This window comes from Astyanax mexicanus, chromosome 6 (genome assembly GCF_023375975.1).
Source record: "Astyanax mexicanus isolate ESR-SI-001 chromosome 6, AstMex3_surface, whole genome shotgun sequence".
NCBI lineage: Eukaryota > Metazoa > Chordata > Actinopteri > Characiformes > Acestrorhamphidae > Astyanax > Astyanax mexicanus.
This window is the reverse complement of record NC_064413.1, coordinates 13,820,366-13,837,417: the sequence shown is the minus strand read 5'-3', so window position 1 is coordinate 13,837,417 and position 17,052 is coordinate 13,820,366. Positions and strand designations below refer to the sequence as shown.

Here is a 17,052-nt window from a genome sequence, read left to right as displayed (position 1 = left end):
TTTTTTTTTTTTTTTTTTTTTTTTAACTCGATATGTTGTTTGGCTTGTCTCTTTGTGTTCTTTTGTGTCCCCTTCTGCTCTTTAGGCAAGGACGACCGTCCCGCTCAGGTGTGACGTCATCAGGACTCGTGCGTTTTAACTGGAGGAGAAGACAAAAAAGTTGAAGGTTGTCTTCCCTCTCAATCTGCCCTTGCTCCCTGCCTTCCTCCAGCTGCCTCGGCCCTTTCTGGACCTCGGAGGGGTTTGGTGGGTTACGGGTATAGCTCGGGTTTCTCTTCATTCACGTATAAATCTTTCGCCTTTTACTAAAGATTTCCGTGGAGGGGAACGTTGACGAGTATTGCTTATTTTTTGAAAGCTTTGCTTTTAGCGAAGCTGCTCATCTCAGTACCAAAAAAAAAAAAAAAAAAAAAAAAAAGACAGACAGAGAGAGAGAGAGAATGAAAACATGAACGAATCAATAAATAATAATAATAAAAAAAAATAGACTAGGAAGGAATGATGACAAAAGAAAACAGTAAAAAAAAAAAAAAAAAAAAGTTTGTAAGGAATAATGGTAAAAGACAGACCTCTTTGAACAATGGCTAGAGTAGGGTGACGTTAAATGGGTGGGACATCTGTTGGCTTCGCCGCTTAGTAGCTACATAGTAAAAAGAAGGGCCCCGCAACCAGGTGGCGATATTCGGGTTATCGCTTCTCGGCCTTTTGGCTAAGATCAAGTGTAGTATCTGTCTTTTTAAAGACGGGCTGCACTTGCTGAAAGAGCAGGATGGCAGAGGAGGCGACCATGCCGGCCCGAGTGGTGCGGCTTAAGAACACCGTCAGGGTGGAACTGGCTAAGGACGCCCCTCAGGACGTGAGGGACCGGTTTGGCTGGGATTGGCTGGTGCTGAGGGTCCTGCAGGGACTTCTGGGCATCGAAAAGAACAAAATTTTCTGCCTGCAGGACTTCTCTGGCGCCGGCTTTCTGGATGTGACCCTCTTCACGTACCTGGACTGCTCGGCCTTCTACGAGGGGTGCAGCCGACTGCGAGACCACGACCTGCTGCGGGGCATCACCTTCTCCCCGCTCTTCGCCCTGGAAGAGGTGCCTATCACCGTCCACCTCTACAACCCGTACGTGGAGGACGGGATCATCCGCGCCTTCCTGGCCAGGTACTGCAGCGCCGTGTCAATGGGAGAGCGACTTCGGGGAAGGTACGGCATTTGGAACGGGAAGCGGCGGTTCCAGGTCCGGCTCCGGGCGGATCCGGCAGCCCCGGGGGCTTTCCTGCACCCCCCGGGGAGCTTTGCCATCGGGCCCCACCGCGGCTTCCTCCACTACCCGGGGCAGCCTCTGTACTGCCGTCGATGTGGAGGCCTGGGCCACGCCAAGGAGGCGTGCCCGGGACTGCGCTGCCGCTTCTGTGGGAAGGACGGCCACACCGCGGCGGACTGCGAGGCACCTAAGGCCTGCAGCATCTGCGGGAGCGACCAGCACCTCTTCCGGGGCTGCCCGCAGCGGACGGCGCCAACGGCCGGCAGTACCGAAGACCGCCCGGGACCCAGCAAGGCTGCCGGCGTTCTAGCCGGCCCCCCACCCGGCCCGGCGGCCGGTCCGGCAGAGCCGGCAGAGGATGCGGCGGGTCCTTCCGACCCTCCGCCGCGCCGGGACTCGCCTGCAGCCAGCACTCCGGTCCCGGCTCCCCGCCCGCCACCCGAGACTGGCCGAGCGGCCCTGGAGGGCCCGGCCACGGGAGATCCGGCGGCCCAGCCCGGCCCGGAGGACACCGCCGACGAGCCCGCCCTGGGAGCGCGCCCTGACTCCGGGGTCTGGACCCCCCTCAATTGGGCCGAGGCCCTGGAGGCCCTCGACCTCCCCAGTGCCCGGCAGCCTGTGGACTGGGCGGAGGACGGCATCCCCGACAGCATGGAGGACATGGACTCGGGACCGTCACCGGGCCCTTCCAGGGTCCGGCCCGCCGGGGACGCGGGGGGCGACCGGGACAGGGAGTCCAAACGCCCTCGCAGCTCGGTGGGGAGTGAGTTCGACCTCCTCTCCGTGGAGCTCTCCGGGGCTGGGGACACCCAGCCGCCAGGGACGGGGACCCAGCCCCCGGCCACCGCGGCCTCCCGGGACATGGAACTTTCGCCCTTGCTTCTGAGCGCGGACGAGAGCAGCCAGGGAGATGAACACGGGGGGGAAGACTGGACAAGGGTGATGCCCAAGCGGCCCGGGAGGGGGAGGGCGAGAGCTCGCGATTCTGATGGAGGGACGGGTTAGGGAGTGCCCTCTAGGGGCCCTCGGAGGGAGGGTAGGTGGGAGGTGGGTTTGGTGCACGGCGGAGGGGTGGGGGGTGAGTGGTTGGGAGGGAGGTGAGTGTTGTGGGGAGTGGGGGTGGCGGGGGCGGGGTGTGATCCCTAGTCGGGAGGGCCAGCAAGGGGCGGGGTTAGGTGGTCTTTTTCTCCCCTCCCCATGGCGGATCTGAAGGTAGGTACCCTCAATGTTCGGGGGCTGAAGAATGGGGACAAGCGGAGGGCAGTGTTTGGGAGCCTGCGGGACACTAAACTCGATCTTGTTTTCCTGCAGGAGTGCCACATTGACTCGGAGGACACCCGGCGGCGTTTCGGGGAGGACTGGCAGTGGGGGCCCTCGGCATGGAGCGCGGGGACTGGGAGAGGGGACGGGGTAGGTCTCCTTTTCCGCTCCCACGACTTCGCTGTGACGGCGGTCCTGAGTGTGGTGCCGGGGAGGGTGATATGCACCGATGGTACGTGGAGGGGGCTGAGGTTCCGGGCTGTAGGGGTGTATGCCCCCAGCAGGATAGGGGAGCGCCGGGGGTTTTTCGGAGCTCTGGCACCGCTGCTCTGTACCGGCCGGGTGCTGGTGGTGGGGGGAGACTTCAACGTCGACCCCGACACGTGCCCGGGGGGGGAGCTGGCCCGGGTGATGGCAGGTGCGCAGATGGTAGACGCGTATAGGTCGGTCGAGCCGCACGCAAAGGGTAACTCCTGGAGGAACTCCAGGGGGGACGCTTCGAGGCTCGACCACCTGTACGTGGGAGAGGGGACGGAAGTGCGGCACTGTACGGTGTCGCCGTTCTGGGCCTCCGACCACTGCCTGGTCAGCATGGAGGTGAGGACAGCGGGGCTCCGGACGGGTAGGGGCCTGTGGAGGATGAACACATCTTTCCTCGCAGACCCTGCCTTCCGGGCCGTCTTCCGACAGCTGTACCGGGGCTGGAGGCAACTCCGGGGGCGGTACGGGACGCAGGGGGAGTGGTGGGAGGACACCAAGCGCAGGGTTGCCACCCTTTGCCGGTGGTGGGGGAGGGAGAAAGCGAGGCGTAGGAGGGAGTGGCTCGCCTCCTGGTCGGACGCCCTGTCCGCGGCCTGGCGCGGAGGCGACCAGACCCGGATCAGGGAGGCCAGTGAGGTCCTCAGGGCGTACCATCAGGCCGCGGCCCGCCGACACTGCGCTTTCGTGCGGGGGCAGAGGCTGGAGCTGGACGAGCGTCCGACCCGCTTCTTTTTCGGCTCCGTGCGGGAGCGCAGGGGCCGGCAGTATGTCGAGGGGTTTAGGGACGGAGACCGGCTGGTCACCTCGGTCGAGGGGATGCTCGGCTTGGCGCGTTCCTTTTACGGGGACCTCTTTGGACGGGGGTCGATGGGAGAGGACCACGCGGCGCCGTTTCTCGACGGCGTCCGGGACCGTCTGCCGGAAGCGGAGAGGCGGGAGCTGGAAGCCCCCATCGCTCTGGAGGAGATGGAGAGCGCCATGCGCTCCCTGAACACCGGGGTGGCCCCCGGAGGGGACGGCCTCCCGGCGGAGTTCTACAGGTCCTTCTGGCCGTTGGTCGGACCGGACCTGGCGGAGGTCTACCGGGAGGCCGGTGGTCTGGGCCACTTGCACGGGTCTGCCCTCACGGGGCACATCGCGCTACTGCCGAAGAAGGGCGATCGGGCCTCGCTGTCCAATTGGCGGCCCATCACTCTCCTTACGGCGGATTATAAGATCCTGGCGAAGGTATGGGTCCTGAGGCTTAGGAGGGTCATGGCGTCGGTGGTCCATCCCGACCAGACGTGTGGCGTGCCGGGCCGCATGTGCGCCATGAACCTGGCGCTCGTCCGCGACGCTTTGGCCTGGGCGGAGCAGCGTCGGGTTCCACTGGCCCTCTTGGGCCTCGATCAGGAAAAGGCTTTTGATCGGGTGAACCACGACTTCCTGTTCGCCGTGTTGGAGAGGATGGGCTTCGGCCCGGCCTTTCTGGCAGCGGTGCGCCTGCTCTACAGGGGGGCGGTGAGCCGTGTGGGGGTGAACGGGTACTACTCCGGGCTTCTGGAGCAGGGGGGGGGGGTCAGACAGGGCTGCCCCTTGTCCCCCCTCCTCTACGTTCTGTATCTGGAGCCCCTGATGGAGAGGATCAGGCGGGACCGCGCCTTTGGGGGCCTCCACATCCCAGGGGGGAGGGGGTTGGCCGCCAAGGTGTCGGTGTACGCAGACGACGCGACGCTGTTCCTGGGGGCGGACGGGGACTTCCGGGTTGCCGGCGCGATCCTCGAGGCGTTCTCGGACGCCACGGGGGCCCGCATCAACCGCGGGAAGTCTGCGGTCTTGTACGCCGGAACCTGGGCCGGAAGGAAGGATGTGCCGGGGGGTTTCACCCTTTGTCCGGACGGTCTCAAGATCTTGGGCGTTGTCTTTTGGAGAGAGGGCAGCGCCCAGAAGAACTGGGAGGCCGCCCTGGGGAAGCTGCAGGCAAGGGCGGAGATCTGGGGCAGGAGGGACCTTTCGCTGACGGGCCGGGTGCTCGTGGCGAAGGCGGCCCTCATGGCCAGCCTGAACCACCTGGCGTACGTGTTTCCCGTCCCGTTTGTGACGGGCAGGCGGCTGGAACGCCTGCTTTACTCGTTCGTGTGGTGGGGAAGGCAGGAGAAGGTGAGCCGCCGGGTCATGTATCTGGACCGGAAAAAGGGAGGGAGGGGGGTGCCCTGCGCCCCGTACAAGGCCCTAGCCCAGTTTGTGGCCTTCCACGCCGGACTGGTGGAGGGGTCCGCGGGTCACGCCGCGAGCCTCTTCGCCAAGTTCTGGGTCGCCTTCCCCTTGCGGGCGGCGGTCCCGTGGAGGGGGACGGAGCCGTGGTCGGAGGACCGCCCCTGGCACTACCAGAGGATGGCCGAGTTCGTCCGCGACAACCCCTGGTGCTTGGAGGACGGCCTGGTGCTGGACCATAAGGGTCTGTACAGGGCCTGGAGGGACAGGCACGTGGCTCCGGTCACGGGCGAAAGGCCCGTGATCCTCGGCGCGGACTGGCCCGCGCTCCAGCCCGAGTGGCTGGACGGCGCCAGTGCCGACCTGCACTGGCTGGGGGCCCTGGACCGCCTGCCCGTCAGGGAAAGGTTACACAGGCACGGGGTCGCTCGCTCGCCGTTGTGCCCGGCAGGGTGCGGCGGCGAGGAGACGGTCGGCCACGTCATGTGGTCGTGTCCCGTCGCCTCCGCTCTCTGGGCCAGGGTGTCGGATTGGTGGCGGTCGGTGGGGGGCCACCCCCCCCTGGACAGGGAACTGGTCCTCTACGGCCGGAGGCTGCGTCAGGCCCCCCCGGCCGTGGCGCGAGCGCTATGGGCCGCCGTGTCGGCAGCGAAATGCGTGCTCTGGGGCGCCCGTTGTGAGTGCCTCCAGCGGGCCGCCCCCCGGGTGGACCCCGAGTCGATGATGGCAGCCCTCCGCAACAGGATCCGCCAGGTAAGGAGGGGGGGAGGGGCGGGGGAGGGAATCGTCAGGGCGGGAGTAGGGCGGCTGGACGAGGGCGGTTTCGCAGGCCCCACCGTGCTGGGGCGGCCGTGGTGGCCGCGGGGACTGGGGGGGCCTTCCTGACCCCAAGCCCCCGGTCGGTGAGCGGGGTCCGGGAGGGGGGGGGGGTGGGGGTTTGTTGGGCGGGCGGGACTCTGTCGTGCCGGGCGGGGGCCTGTTTGAGGGCGGGGGTGATGCGTCGGGCCGCGCGGGAGAATGCTGTGGGATTTTGTTGGGACGGGAGGGTTTTATTCGGGGGGGGTGGGGGCTGTGGGACTGTGTTGGTGTGGGTGGGTTTTGTGGGGGGGGGGTTTTGTGGGGACGGTTTTTGGGGTCGGGCGGGTCTTTCCGGGTGTTTGGTTTTTGGGGGGTGGGTACTGTGGGACTTTGTTGGACTAGGGGTGGTGGGGAGTGTGGTGGTGGGTGTGCACGTGTTTTTGAGTTGATTGGAATGTGTGAAGCATCTGTTTGAATAAAGCGTGGGTTTACCCCGATTAAAAAAAAAAAAAATCTGTTCTTATCAGTTTAATATCTGATACGCCCTCTATATGAGGGCTACATATTAAATGGATTTTTAGAACAGGGAGCCAGAACAGGAGCTTGCTCCTTCTGCTCCACGCATCGACCTGGTATTGCAGTACCTCCAGGAGCGGTGCACCTTCCTTACAGCGGTGCAAAGAAAGAAGAAACGACTGGGTCGTTGGCTAAGTGCTCAAGAGGGCTGGAATTGATCGGGGGATGGTCAGTTCCTGTGATCTGTCTTGTTTTTCTTCGGCTTGTGTTTTGAAGTGAACCCATGCATGCTTGTGTTGTTTTCTTCTTCTGTTTGTTTATTTATTTATTTAATTCTGTACTTGCTGGCAGGGGAGGGTCTTTTTCGCGCGTTTTCCGTTTTCCCTCCGTTTTTGTTCTTTTTTTTTTTTTTTTTTTTTTTTTAACTTTTTTTTTTTTTTTTAACTCGATATGTTGTTTGGCTTGTCTCTTTGTGTTCTTTTGTGTCCCCTTCTGCTCTTTAGGCAAGGACGACCGTCCCGCTCAGGTGTGACGTCATCAGGACTCGTGCGTTTTAACTGGAGGAGAAGACAAAAAAGTTGAAGGTTGTCTTCCCTCTCAATCTGCCCTTGCTCCCTGCCTTCCTCCAGCTGCCTCGGCCCTTTCTGGACCTCGGAGGGGTTTGGTGGGTTACGGGTATAGCTCGGGTTTCTCTTCATTCACGTATAAATCTTTCGCCTTTTACTAAAGATTTCCGTGGAGGGGAACGTTGACGAGTATTGCTTATTTTTTGAAAGCTTTGCTTTTAGCGAAGCTGCTCATCTCAGTACCAAAAAAAAAAAAAAAAAAAAAAAAAAGACAGACAGAGAGAGAGAGAGAATGAAAACATGAACGAATCAATAAATAATAATAATAAAAAAAAATAGACTAGGAAGGAATGATGACAAAAGAAAACAGTAAAAAAAAAAAAAAAAAAAAGTTTGTAAGGAATAATGGTAAAAGACAGACCTCTTTGAACAATGGCTAGAGTAGGGTGACGTTAAATGGGTGGGACATCTGTTGGCTTCGCCGCTTAGTAGCTACATAGTAAAAAGAAGGGCCCCGCAACCAGGTGGCGATATTCGGGTTATCGCTTCTCGGCCTTTTGGCTAAGATCAAGTGTAGTATCTGTTCTTATCAGTTTAATATCTGATACGCCCTCTATATGAGGGCTACATATTAAATGGATTTTTAGAACAGGGAGCCAGAACAGGAGCTTGCTCCTTCTGCTCCACGCATCGACCTGGTATTGCAGTACCTCCAGGAGCGGTGCACCTTCCTTACAGCGGTGCAAAGAAAGAAGAAACGACTGGGTCGTTGGCTAAGTGCTCAAGAGGGCTGGAATTGATCGGGGGATGGTCAGTTCCTGTGATCTGTCTTGTTTTTCTTCGGCTTGTGTTTTGAAGTGAACCCATGCATGCTTGTGTTGTTTTCTTCTTCTGTTTGTTTATTTATTTATTTAATTCTGTACTTGCTGGCAGGGGAGGGTCTTTTTCGCGCGTTTTCCGTTTTCCCTCCGTTTTTGTTCTTTTTTTTTTTTTTTTTTTTTTTTTAACTTTTTTTTTTTTTTTTAACTCGATATGTTGTTTGGCTTGTCTCTTTGTGTTCTTTTGTGTCCCCTTCTGCTCTTTAGGCAAGGACGACCGTCCCGCTCAGGTGTGACGTCATCAGGACTCGTGCGTTTTAACTGGAGGAGAAGACAAAAAAGTTGAAGGTTGTCTTCCCTCTCAATCTGCCCTTGCTCCCTGCCTTCCTCCAGCTGCCTCGGCCCTTTCTGGACCTCGGAGGGGTTTGGTGGGTTACGGGTATAGCTCGGGTTTCTCTTCATTCACGTATAAATCTTTCGCCTTTTACTAAAGATTTCCGTGGAGGGGAACGTTGACGAGTATTGCTTATTTTTTGAAAGCTTTGCTTTTAGCGAAGCTGCTCATCTCAGTACCAAAAAAAAAAAAAAAAAAAAAAGACAGAGAGAGAGAGAGAGAGAGAGAGAATGAAAACATGAATGAATCAATAAATAATAATAATAAAAAAAAAATAGACTAGGAAGGAATGATGACAAAAGAAAACAGTAAAAAAAAAAAAAAAAAAAGTTTGTAAGGAATAATGGTAAAAGACAGACCTCTTTGAACAATGGCTAGAGTAGGGTGACGTTAAATGGGTGGGACATCTGTTGGCTTCGCCGCTTAGTAGCTACATAGTAAAAAGAAGGGCCCCGCAACCAGGTGGCGATATTCGGGTTATCGCTTCTCGGCCTTTTGGCTAAGATCAAGTGTAGTATCTGTTCTTATCAGTTTAATATCTGATACGCCCTCTATATGAGGGCTACATATTAAATGGATTTTTAGAACAGGGAGCCAGAACAGGAGCTTGCTCCTTCTGCTCCACGCATCGACCTGGTATTGCAGTACCTCCAGGAGCGGTGCACCTTCCTTACAGCGGTGCAAAGAAAGAAGAAACGACTGGGTCGTTGGCTAAGTGCTCAAGAGGGCTGGAATTGATCGGGGGATGGTCAGTTCCTGTGATCTGTCTTGTTTTTTTTCTGCTTGTGTTTTGAAGTGAACCCATGCATGCTTGTGTTGTTTTCTTCTTCTGTTTGTTTATTTATTTATTTAATTCTGTACTCGCTGGCAGGGGAGGGTCTTTTTCGCGCGTTTTCCGTTTTCCCTCCGTTTTTGTTCTTTTTTTTTTTTTTTTTTTTTTTTTTTTTTTTAACTCGATATGTTGTTTGGCTTGTCTCTTTGTGTTCTTTTGTGTCCCCTTCTGCTCTTTAGGCAAGGACGACCGTCCCGCTCAGGTGTGACGTCATCAGGACTCGTGCGTTTTAACTGGAGGAGAAGACAAAAAAGTTGAAGGTTGTCTTCCCTCTCAATCTGCCCTTGCTCCCTGCCTTCCTCCAGCTGCCTCGGCCCTTTCTGGACCTCGGAGGGGTTTGGTGGGTTACGGGTATAGCTCGGGTTTCTCTTCATTCACGTATAAATCTTTCGCCTTTTACTAAAGATTTCCGTGGAGGGGAACGTTGACGAGTATTGCTTATTTTTTGAAAGCTTTGCTTTTAGCGAAGCTGCTCATCTCAGTACCAAAAAAAAAAAAAAAAAAAAAAAAAAGACAGACAGAGAGAGAGAGAGAATGAAAACATGAACGAATCAATAAATAATAATAATAAAAAAAAATAGACTAGGAAGGAATGATGACAAAAGAAAACAGTAAAAAAAAAAAAAAAAAAAAGTTTGTAAGGAATAATGGTAAAAGACAGACCTCTTTGAACAATGGCTAGAGTAGGGTGACGTTAAATGGGTGGGACATCTGTTGGCTTCGCCGCTTAGTAGCTACATAGTAAAAAGAAGGGCCCCGCAACCAGGTGGCGATATTCGGGTTATCGCTTCTCGGCCTTTTGGCTAAGATCAAGTGTAGTATCTGTTCTTATCAGTTTAATATCTGATACGCCCTCTATATGAGGGCTACATATTAAATGGATTTTTAGAACAGGGAGCCAGAACAGGAGCTTGCTCCTTCTGCTCCACGCATCGACCTGGTATTGCAGTACCTCCAGGAGCGGTGCACCTTCCTTACAGCGGTGCAAAGAAAGAAGAAACGACTGGGTCGTTGGCTAAGTGCTCAAGAGGGCTGGAATTGATCGGGGGATGGTCAGTTCCTGTGATCTGTCTTGTTTTTTTTCTGCTTGTGTTTTGAAGTGAACCCATGCATGCTTGTGTTGTTTTCTTCTTCTGTTTGTTTATTTATTTATTTAATTCTGTACTCGCTGGCAGGGGAGGGTCTTTTTCGCGCGTTTTCCGTTTTCCCTCCGTTTTTGTTCTTTTTTTTTTTTTTTTTTTTTTTTTTTTTTTTAACTCGATATGTTGTTTGGCTTGTCTCTTTGTGTTCTTTTGTGTCCCCTTCTGCTCTTTAGGCAAGGACGACCGTCCCGCTCAGGTGTGACGTCATCAGGACTCGTGCGTTTTAACTGGAGGAGAAGACAAAAAAGTTGAAGGTTGTCTTCCCTCTCAATCTGCCCTTGCTCCCTGCCTTCCTCCAGCTGCCTCGGCCCTTTCTGGACCTCGGAGGGGTTTGGTGGGTTACGGGTATAGCTCGGGTTTCTCTTCATTCACGTATAAATCTTTCGCCTTTTACTAAAGATTTCCGTGGAGGGGAACGTTGACGAGTATTGCTTATTTTTTGAAAGCTTTGCTTTTAGCGAAGCTGCTCATCTCAGTACCAAAAAAAAAAAAAAAAAAAAAAAAAAGACAGACAGAGAGAGAGAGAGAATGAAAACATGAACGAATCAATAAATAATAATAATAAAAAAAAATAGACTAGGAAGGAATGATGACAAAAGAAAACAGTAAAAAAAAAAAAAAAAAAAAGTTTGTAAGGAATAATGGTAAAAGACAGACCTCTTTGAACAATGGCTAGAGTAGGGTGACGTTAAATGGGTGGGACATCTGTTGGCTTCGCCGCTTAGTAGCTACATAGTAAAAAGAAGGGCCCCGCAACCAGGTGGCGATATTCGGGTTATCGCTTCTCGGCCTTTTGGCTAAGATCAAGTGTAGTATCTGTTCTTATCAGTTTAATATCTGATACGCCCTCTATATGAGGGCTACATATTAAATGGATTTTTAGAACAGGGAGCCAGAACAGGAGCTTGCTCCTTCTGCTCCACGCATCGACCTGGTATTGCAGTACCTCCAGGAGCGGTGCACCTTCCTTACAGCGGTGCAAAGAAAGAAGAAACGACTGGGTCGTTGGCTAAGTGCTCAAGAGGGCTGGAATTGATCGGGGGATGGTCAGTTCCTGTGATCTGTCTTGTTTTTCTTCGGCTTGTGTTTTGAAGTGAACCCATGCATGCTTGTGTTGTTTTCTTCTTCTGTTTGTTTATTTATTTATTTAATTCTGTACTTGCTGGCAGGGGAGGGTCTTTTTCGCGCGTTTTCCGTTTTCCCTCCGTTTTTGTTCTTTTTTTTTTTTTTTTTTTTTTTTTAACTTTTTTTTTTTTTTTTAACTCGATATGTTGTTTGGCTTGTCTCTTTGTGTTCTTTTGTGTCCCCTTCTGCTCTTTAGGCAAGGACGACCGTCCCGCTCAGGTGTGACGTCATCAGGACTCGTGCGTTTTAACTGGAGGAGAAGACAAAAAAGTTGAAGGTTGTCTTCCCTCTCAATCTGCCCTTGCTCCCTGCCTTCCTCCAGCTGCCTCGGCCCTTTCTGGACCTCGGAGGGGTTTGGTGGGTTACGGGTATAGCTCGGGTTTCTCTTCATTCACGTATAAATCTTTCGCCTTTTACTAAAGATTTCCGTGGAGGGGAACGTTGACGAGTATTGCTTATTTTTTGAAAGCTTTGCTTTTAGCGAAGCTGCTCATCTCAGTACCAAAAAAAAAAAAAAAAAAAAAAGACAGAGAGAGAGAGAGAGAGAGAGAGAATGAAAACATGAATGAATCAATAAATAATAATAATAAAAAAAAAATAGACTAGGAAGGAATGATGACAAAAGAAAACAGTAAAAAAAAAAAAAAAAAAAGTTTGTAAGGAATAATGGTAAAAGACAGACCTCTTTGAACAATGGCTAGAGTAGGGTGACGTTAAATGGGTGGGACATCTGTTGGCTTCGCCGCTTAGTAGCTACATAGTAAAAAGAAGGGCCCCGCAACCAGGTGGCGATATTCGGGTTATCGCTTCTCGGCCTTTTGGCTAAGATCAAGTGTAGTATCTGTTCTTATCAGTTTAATATCTGATACGCCCTCTATATGAGGGCTACATATTAAATGGATTTTTAGAACAGGGAGCCAGAACAGGAGCTTGCTCCTTCTGCTCCACGCATCGACCTGGTATTGCAGTACCTCCAGGAGCGGTGCACCTTCCTTACAGCGGTGCAAAGAAAGAAGAAACGACTGGGTCGTTGGCTAAGTGCTCAAGAGGGCTGGAATTGATCGGGGGATGGTCAGTTCCTGTGATCTGTCTTGTTTTTTTTCTGCTTGTGTTTTGAAGTGAACCCATGCATGCTTGTGTTGTTTTCTTCTTCTGTTTGTTTATTTATTTATTTAATTCTGTACTCGCTGGCAGGGGAGGGTCTTTTTCGCGCGTTTTCCGTTTTCCCTCCGTTTTTGTTCTTTTTTTTTTTTTTTTTTTTTTTTTTTTTTTTAACTCGATATGTTGTTTGGCTTGTCTCTTTGTGTTCTTTTGTGTCCCCTTCTGCTCTTTAGGCAAGGACGACCGTCCCGCTCAGGTGTGACGTCATCAGGACTCGTGCGTTTTAACTGGAGGAGAAGACAAAAAAGTTGAAGGTTGTCTTCCCTCTCAATCTGCCCTTGCTCCCTGCCTTCCTCCAGCTGCCTCGGCCCTTTCTGGACCTCGGAGGGGTTTGGTGGGTTACGGGTATAGCTCGGGTTTCTCTTCATTCACGTATAAATCTTTCGCCTTTTACTAAAGATTTCCGTGGAGGGGAACGTTGACGAGTATTGCTTATTTTTTGAAAGCTTTGCTTTTAGCGAAGCTGCTCATCTCAGTACCAAAAAAAAAAAAAAAAAAAAAAAAAAGACAGACAGAGAGAGAGAGAGAATGAAAACATGAACGAATCAATAAATAATAATAATAAAAAAAAATAGACTAGGAAGGAATGATGACAAAAGAAAACAGTAAAAAAAAAAAAAAAAAAAAGTTTGTAAGGAATAATGGTAAAAGACAGACCTCTTTGAACAATGGCTAGAGTAGGGTGACGTTAAATGGGTGGGACATCTGTTGGCTTCGCCGCTTAGTAGCTACATAGTAAAAAGAAGGGCCCCGCAACCAGGTGGCGATATTCGGGTTATCGCTTCTCGGCCTTTTGGCTAAGATCAAGTGTAGTATCTGTTCTTATCAGTTTAATATCTGATACGCCCTCTATATGAGGGCTACATATTAAATGGATTTTTAGAACAGGGAGCCAGAACAGGAGCTTGCTCCTTCTGCTCCACGCATCGACCTGGTATTGCAGTACCTCCAGGAGCGGTGCACCTTCCTTACAGCGGTGCAAAGAAAGAAGAAACGACTGGGTCGTTGGCTAAGTGCTCAAGAGGGCTGGAATTGATCGGGGGATGGTCAGTTCCTGTGATCTGTCTTGTTTTTTTTCTGCTTGTGTTTTGAAGTGAACCCATGCATGCTTGTGTTGTTTTCTTCTTCTGTTTGTTTATTTATTTATTTAATTCTGTACTCGCTGGCAGGGGAGGGTCTTTTTCGCGCGTTTTCCGTTTTCCCTCCGTTTTTGTTCTTTTTTTTTTTTTTTTTTTTTTTTTTTTTTTTAACTCGATATGTTGTTTGGCTTGTCTCTTTGTGTTCTTTTGTGTCCCCTTCTGCTCTTTAGGCAAGGACGACCGTCCCGCTCAGGTGTGACGTCATCAGGACTCGTGCGTTTTAACTGGAGGAGAAGACAAAAAAGTTGAAGGTTGTCTTCCCTCTCAATCTGCCCTTGCTCCCTGCCTTCCTCCAGCTGCCTCGGCCCTTTCTGGACCTCGGAGGGGTTTGGTGGGTTACGGGTATAGCTCGGGTTTCTCTTCATTCACGTATAAATCTTTCGCCTTTTACTAAAGATTTCCGTGGAGGGGAACGTTGACGAGTATTGCTTATTTTTTGAAAGCTTTGCTTTTAGCGAAGCTGCTCATCTCAGTACCAAAAAAAAAAAAAAAAAAAAAAAAAAGACAGACAGAGAGAGAGAGAGAATGAAAACATGAACGAATCAATAAATAATAATAATAAAAAAAAATAGACTAGGAAGGAATGATGACAAAAGAAAACAGTAAAAAAAAAAAAAAAAAAAAGTTTGTAAGGAATAATGGTAAAAGACAGACCTCTTTGAACAATGGCTAGAGTAGGGTGACGTTAAATGGGTGGGACATCTGTTGGCTTCGCCGCTTAGTAGCTACATAGTAAAAAGAAGGGCCCCGCAACCAGGTGGCGATATTCGGGTTATCGCTTCTCGGCCTTTTGGCTAAGATCAAGTGTAGTATCTGTTCTTATCAGTTTAATATCTGATACGCCCTCTATATGAGGGCTACATATTAAATGGATTTTTAGAACAGGGAGCCAGAACAGGAGCTTGCTCCTTCTGCTCCACGCATCGACCTGGTATTGCAGTACCTCCAGGAGCGGTGCACCTTCCTTACAGCGGTGCAAAGAAAGAAGAAACGACTGGGTCGTTGGCTAAGTGCTCAAGAGGGCTGGAATTGATCGGGGGATGGTCAGTTCCTGTGATCTGTCTTGTTTTTTTTCTGCTTGTGTTTTGAAGTGAACCCATGCATGCTTGTGTTGTTTTCTTCTTCTGTTTGTTTATTTATTTATTTAATTCTGTACTCGCTGGCAGGGGAGGGTCTTTTTCGCGCGTTTTCCGTTTTCCCTCCGTTTTTGTTCTTTTTTTTTTTTTTTTTTTTTTTTTTTTTTTTAACTCGATATGTTGTTTGGCTTGTCTCTTTGTGTTCTTTTGTGTCCCCTTCTGCTCTTTAGGCAAGGACGACCGTCCCGCTCAGGTGTGACGTCATCAGGACTCGTGCGTTTTAACTGGAGGAGAAGACAAAAAAGTTGAAGGTTGTCTTCCCTCTCAATCTGCCCTTGCTCCCTGCCTTCCTCCAGCTGCCTCGGCCCTTTCTGGACCTCGGAGGGGTTTGGTGGGTTACGGGTATAGCTCGGGTTTCTCTTCATTCACGTATAAATCTTTCGCCTTTTACTAAAGATTTCCGTGGAGGGGAACGTTGACGAGTATTGCTTATTTTTTGAAAGCTTTGCTTTTAGCGAAGCTGCTCATCTCAGTACCAAAAAAAAAAAAAAAAAAAAAAAAAAGACAGACAGAGAGAGAGAGAGAATGAAAACATGAACGAATCAATAAATAATAATAATAAAAAAAAATAGACTAGGAAGGAATGATGACAAAAGAAAACAGTAAAAAAAAAAAAAAAAAAAAGTTTGTAAGGAATAATGGTAAAAGACAGACCTCTTTGAACAATGGCTAGAGTAGGGTGACGTTAAATGGGTGGGACATCTGTTGGCTTCGCCGCTTAGTAGCTACATAGTAAAAAGAAGGGCCCCGCAACCAGGTGGCGATATTCGGGTTATCGCTTCTCGGCCTTTTGGCTAAGATCAAGTGTAGTATCTGTTCTTATCAGTTTAATATCTGATACGCCCTCTATATGAGGGCTACATATTAAATGGATTTTTAGAACAGGGAGCCAGAACAGGAGCTTGCTCCTTCTGCTCCACGCATCGACCTGGTATTGCAGTACCTCCAGGAGCGGTGCACCTTCCTTACAGCGGTGCAAAGAAAGAAGAAACGACTGGGTCGTTGGCTAAGTGCTCAAGAGGGCTGGAATTGATCGGGGGATGGTCAGTTCCTGTGATCTGTCTTGTTTTTCTTCGGCTTGTGTTTTGAAGTGAACCCATGCATGCTTGTGTTGTTTTCTTCTTCTGTTTGTTTATTTATTTATTTAATTCTGTACTTGCTGGCAGGGGAGGGTCTTTTTCGCGCGTTTTCCGTTTTCCCTCCGTTTTTGTTCTTTTTTTTTTTTTTTTTTTTTTTTTAACTTTTTTTTTTTTTTTTAACTCGATATGTTGTTTGGCTTGTCTCTTTGTGTTCTTTTGTGTCCCCTTCTGCTCTTTAGGCAAGGACGACCGTCCCGCTCAGGTGTGACGTCATCAGGACTCGTGCGTTTTAACTGGAGGAGAAGACAAAAAAGTTGAAGGTTGTCTTCCCTCTCAATCTGCCCTTGCTCCCTGCCTTCCTCCAGCTGCCTCGGCCCTTTCTGGACCTCGGAGGGGTTTGGTGGGTTACGGGTATAGCTCGGGTTTCTCTTCATTCACGTATAAATCTTTCGCCTTTTACTAAAGATTTCCGTGGAGGGGAACGTTGACGAGTATTGCTTATTTTTTGAAAGCTTTGCTTTTAGCGAAGCTGCTCATCTCAGTACCAAAAAAAAAAAAAAAAAAAAAAGACAGAGAGAGAGAGAGAGAGAGAGAGAATGAAAACATGAATGAATCAATAAATAATAATAATAAAAAAAAAATAGACTAGGAAGGAATGATGACAAAAGAAAACAGTAAAAAAAAAAAAAAAAAAAGTTTGTAAGGAATAATGGTAAAAGACAGACCTCTTTGAACAATGGCTAGAGTAGGGTGACGTTAAATGGGTGGGACATCTGTTGGCTTCGCCGCTTAGTAGCTACATAGTAAAAAGAAGGGCCCCGCAACCAGGTGGCGATATTCGGGTTATCGCTTCTCGGCCTTTTGGCTAAGATCAAGTGTAGTATCTGTTCTTATCAGTTTAATATCTGATACGCCCTCTATATGAGGGCTACATATTAAATGGATTTTTAGAACAGGGAGCCAGAACAGGAGCTTGCTCCTTCTGCTCCACGCATCGACCTGGTATTGCAGTACCTCCAGGAGCGGTGCACCTTCCTTACAGCGGTGCAAAGAAAGAAGAAACGACTGGGTCGTTGGCTAAGTGCTCAAGAGGGCTGGAATTGATCGGGGGATGGTCAGTTCCTGTGATCTGTCTTGTTTTTTTTCTGCTTGTGTTTTGAAGTGAACCCATGCATGCTTGTGTTGTTTTCTTCTTCTGTTTGTTTATTTATTTATTTAATTCTGTACTCGCTGGCAGGGGAGGGTCTTTTTCGCGCGTTTTCCGTTTTCCCTCCGTTTTTGTTCTTTTTTTTTTTTTTTTTTTTTTTTTTTTTTTTAACTCGATATGTTGTTTGGCTTGTCTCTTTGTGTTCTTTTGTGTCCCCTTCTGCTCTT

General features: G+C 50.3%; 19 non-coding genes and 2 pseudogenes across 19 annotated transcripts; all 21 read left to right on the top strand.

Annotated features, from left to right (window-relative positions):
• Nucleotides 1-260: 260 nt before the first annotated feature.
• LOC125802799 (U5 spliceosomal RNA) lies at nucleotides 261-377 on the top strand. The gene has a single exon (XR_007439850.1). It is a non-coding gene; the product is annotated as a U5 spliceosomal RNA (small nuclear RNA).
• Nucleotides 378-689: 312 nt separating this feature from the next.
• Nucleotides 690-758, top strand: LOC125802678 (U2 spliceosomal RNA; annotated as a pseudogene).
• A 5,477-nt stretch (nucleotides 759-6,235) lies between these two features.
• On the top strand, nucleotides 6,236-6,436 carry LOC125802607 (U2 spliceosomal RNA; annotated as a pseudogene).
• A 528-nt stretch (nucleotides 6,437-6,964) lies between these two features.
• On the top strand, nucleotides 6,965-7,081 carry LOC125802798 (U5 spliceosomal RNA). Its single transcript, XR_007439849.1, has one exon. It is a non-coding gene; the product is annotated as a U5 spliceosomal RNA (small nuclear RNA).
• A 312-nt stretch (nucleotides 7,082-7,393) lies between these two features.
• On the top strand, nucleotides 7,394-7,584 carry LOC125802860 (U2 spliceosomal RNA). Its single transcript, XR_007439910.1, has one exon. It is a non-coding gene; the product is annotated as a U2 spliceosomal RNA (small nuclear RNA).
• Nucleotides 7,585-8,112: 528 nt separating this feature from the next.
• On the top strand, nucleotides 8,113-8,229 carry LOC125802796 (U5 spliceosomal RNA). The gene has a single exon (XR_007439847.1). It is a non-coding gene; the product is annotated as a U5 spliceosomal RNA (small nuclear RNA).
• A 314-nt stretch (nucleotides 8,230-8,543) lies between these two features.
• LOC125802859 (U2 spliceosomal RNA) lies at nucleotides 8,544-8,734 on the top strand. The gene has a single exon (XR_007439909.1). It is a non-coding gene; the product is annotated as a U2 spliceosomal RNA (small nuclear RNA).
• A 516-nt stretch (nucleotides 8,735-9,250) lies between these two features.
• LOC125802795 (U5 spliceosomal RNA) lies at nucleotides 9,251-9,367 on the top strand. The gene has a single exon (XR_007439846.1). It is a non-coding gene; the product is annotated as a U5 spliceosomal RNA (small nuclear RNA).
• A 312-nt stretch (nucleotides 9,368-9,679) lies between these two features.
• LOC125802858 (U2 spliceosomal RNA) lies at nucleotides 9,680-9,870 on the top strand. Its single transcript, XR_007439908.1, has one exon. It is a non-coding gene; the product is annotated as a U2 spliceosomal RNA (small nuclear RNA).
• Nucleotides 9,871-10,386: 516 nt separating this feature from the next.
• On the top strand, nucleotides 10,387-10,503 carry LOC125802794 (U5 spliceosomal RNA). Its single transcript, XR_007439845.1, has one exon. It is a non-coding gene; the product is annotated as a U5 spliceosomal RNA (small nuclear RNA).
• Nucleotides 10,504-10,815: 312 nt separating this feature from the next.
• On the top strand, nucleotides 10,816-11,006 carry LOC125802857 (U2 spliceosomal RNA). Its single transcript, XR_007439907.1, has one exon. It is a non-coding gene; the product is annotated as a U2 spliceosomal RNA (small nuclear RNA).
• A 528-nt stretch (nucleotides 11,007-11,534) lies between these two features.
• On the top strand, nucleotides 11,535-11,651 carry LOC125802793 (U5 spliceosomal RNA). The gene has a single exon (XR_007439844.1). It is a non-coding gene; the product is annotated as a U5 spliceosomal RNA (small nuclear RNA).
• A 314-nt stretch (nucleotides 11,652-11,965) lies between these two features.
• LOC125802856 (U2 spliceosomal RNA) lies at nucleotides 11,966-12,156 on the top strand. The gene has a single exon (XR_007439906.1). It is a non-coding gene; the product is annotated as a U2 spliceosomal RNA (small nuclear RNA).
• Nucleotides 12,157-12,672: 516 nt separating this feature from the next.
• LOC125802792 (U5 spliceosomal RNA) lies at nucleotides 12,673-12,789 on the top strand. The gene has a single exon (XR_007439843.1). It is a non-coding gene; the product is annotated as a U5 spliceosomal RNA (small nuclear RNA).
• A 312-nt stretch (nucleotides 12,790-13,101) lies between these two features.
• Nucleotides 13,102-13,292, top strand: LOC125802855 (U2 spliceosomal RNA). Its single transcript, XR_007439905.1, has one exon. It is a non-coding gene; the product is annotated as a U2 spliceosomal RNA (small nuclear RNA).
• Nucleotides 13,293-13,808: 516 nt separating this feature from the next.
• On the top strand, nucleotides 13,809-13,925 carry LOC125802791 (U5 spliceosomal RNA). The gene has a single exon (XR_007439842.1). It is a non-coding gene; the product is annotated as a U5 spliceosomal RNA (small nuclear RNA).
• Nucleotides 13,926-14,237: 312 nt separating this feature from the next.
• On the top strand, nucleotides 14,238-14,428 carry LOC125802854 (U2 spliceosomal RNA). The gene has a single exon (XR_007439904.1). It is a non-coding gene; the product is annotated as a U2 spliceosomal RNA (small nuclear RNA).
• Nucleotides 14,429-14,944: 516 nt separating this feature from the next.
• LOC125802790 (U5 spliceosomal RNA) lies at nucleotides 14,945-15,061 on the top strand. The gene has a single exon (XR_007439841.1). It is a non-coding gene; the product is annotated as a U5 spliceosomal RNA (small nuclear RNA).
• A 312-nt stretch (nucleotides 15,062-15,373) lies between these two features.
• LOC125802853 (U2 spliceosomal RNA) lies at nucleotides 15,374-15,564 on the top strand. The gene has a single exon (XR_007439903.1). It is a non-coding gene; the product is annotated as a U2 spliceosomal RNA (small nuclear RNA).
• Nucleotides 15,565-16,092: 528 nt separating this feature from the next.
• On the top strand, nucleotides 16,093-16,209 carry LOC125802789 (U5 spliceosomal RNA). Its single transcript, XR_007439840.1, has one exon. It is a non-coding gene; the product is annotated as a U5 spliceosomal RNA (small nuclear RNA).
• Nucleotides 16,210-16,523: 314 nt separating this feature from the next.
• On the top strand, nucleotides 16,524-16,714 carry LOC125802852 (U2 spliceosomal RNA). The gene has a single exon (XR_007439902.1). It is a non-coding gene; the product is annotated as a U2 spliceosomal RNA (small nuclear RNA).
• The last annotated feature ends 338 nt before the right edge of the window (nucleotides 16,715-17,052 follow it).